We start from the raw sequence: 2,036 nt of genomic DNA, 5'->3' as shown, positions 1-2,036 counted from the left end.
CACTTAGAGTGGCAGGAAACCTGAATGCCACAAAAGTGAAAATACATGCTTACACTTATTTCATGAGCAAGAGGGTGTGGCCATGTCCATCTATATAGGGGCTTGCACCGATGGAAGGCCTTGAATGAGTCACTGATGCACGTACTATGTACCATACAGAAGAACAATAAAGCCTTCCCATTCCTCATACTTCTCCATGTTCCATTAATTAGTGATCTATGTACGAACTGATCTCAACCCTAGTAGTAGTGTACTAGTCCGTTTGCGCTCGTCACTTCGGCCCTTCGTCACTGCTGACCAAACGTGCGTGGCAAAACCCTTGGCATGATCGTGGTCATTTTCTTCGCCTACCACCAAAGTACAGAAATTCCGAAAAAAAATTTCAAAAATAATTTGAACGAATTGGGCTCCAATTCAGAATGGACGAAATTAAATTTTTAGAGTACTGGAATCGGGTTGATTCGTTTCGTTACCAACCAAAATACTAGAATTTTGGTAAAATACAAAGCCCTGGACATGATCGCCAGTTCGCCACTATAAATTGCCCCTCAGCATGCTGAAACTGATCCCCCAAACTCAACAAAAAACGCCTCTGCTCCCTACCAACCACACCAGTAAACAGTAAACACCACCACCGCCCACATTTCGATCTCCTCCAACCCAAGCCCAGTGGCTGCTGGCTGGCAATGGCGGTGGAGCCTGAGGTGGTGCTGCTGGACTTCTGGGTGAGTCCCTTCGGGCAGCGCTGCCGGATCGCGCTGGAGGAGAAGGGCGTGCCCTACGAGTACCGCGAGCAGGATGTCCTCAACTGCAAGGGCGAGCTTCTCCTCCGCTCCAACCCCGTGCACAAGACGATCCCCGTCCTGCTCCACGCCGGCAGGGCCATCTGCGAGTCCTTCGTCATCGTCCAGTACGTACGTCGACGAGGCCTGGCCGGACGCCGCGCCGCTCCTGCCCCGGGACGACCCATACGCCCGCGCAGAGGCACGCTTCTGGGCGGATTACATCGACAAGAAGGTACTGCGTTGAGCATGCTGTGCTTGTGTGCAAAACCTTTCTGCTTTGTTATCGTTGGCATTGTTAGAGAACACATACACATAAATTTTGCTGGTTATCCTCAGATCTATGGCTGCCAGACTCGGCTTTGGAAGCTCAAGGGCGAAGCCCAGGAGCAGGCCAAGAAGGACCTGACCGAGGTCCTCAAGACCCTGGAGTCCGAGCTCGGCGACAAGCCCTACTTCGCTGGTGACACCTTCGGCTTCGTGGACATCGCGCTCGTGCCCTTCACCTCCTGGTTCCTCGCCTACGAGAAGCTGGGCGGGTTCAGCATCGAGGAGCACTGCCCCAAGATCGTGGCCTGGGCCAAGCTCTGGAGGGAGCGCGAGAGCGTCGCCAAGGCGCTGACCGACCCCGACAAGGTGGAGTTCGTCCAGTTCCTCCAGACCAAGTTTGGCCCCATGTAATGTGAGCACTGCGCTAGGCAGGGCCGGCGCTTCGGGTTGATCGATATCCACGCCATTGCAGCGTGCGGCTGGTGTGTGTGATCAGGTTCTGAGTCAATGGGTGTCCTGGGGTCCCTCATCGCTCGAGCTCTTTGATTCAGCAATAAAAGTTGGTTGTGTGATTCTGCTTGGCTTCAGCTAATCTATAAAACCTGTGTGTTTACAGTTTAGTTTGTCTCAGTGTTTTTCTCTTTTTCTTTTTGAGTTTTGATGATGGTTAATTTTCATATTATGGCTTCTTTTTATTGAGTTTTGATGATGGTTATTTTTCATATTATGGCTGATCGATGATGCAGGCTGTGTCGATACGGTGCAAACAGTGATTCATGCAAAAGCACATCACATCATTGGACAGAGAGTTACTCTCTTCGTCCTGTGAAATTAGTTAAAGCTTGGATCGTACCATTAGGATAATCCCAGTGGGAGCTTCATAGAGGTTTCATGCACATTAAATACGGTGACACATCAGCGTATGTGATGACATGGCATGGTAGTTATGAAGTGAGAGAGGGAAGGAGTTTTATCAGGATGAAA

General features: G+C 50.5%; 1 pseudogene; it reads left to right on the top strand.

The window, feature by feature from the left end:
• The first annotated feature begins 428 nt into the window (after positions 1-428).
• On the top strand, positions 429-1,682 carry LOC117845703 (glutathione S-transferase U19-like; annotated as a pseudogene).
• Positions 1,683-2,036: the final 354 nt, after the last annotated feature.

This window comes from Setaria viridis, chromosome 2, assembly GCF_005286985.2.
Source record: "Setaria viridis chromosome 2, Setaria_viridis_v4.0, whole genome shotgun sequence".
Classification (NCBI taxonomy): Eukaryota; Viridiplantae; Streptophyta; class Magnoliopsida; order Poales; family Poaceae; genus Setaria; species Setaria viridis.
The sequence above is the reverse complement of the archived record's forward strand: the minus strand, read 5'-3'. Positions and strand labels throughout refer to the sequence as shown.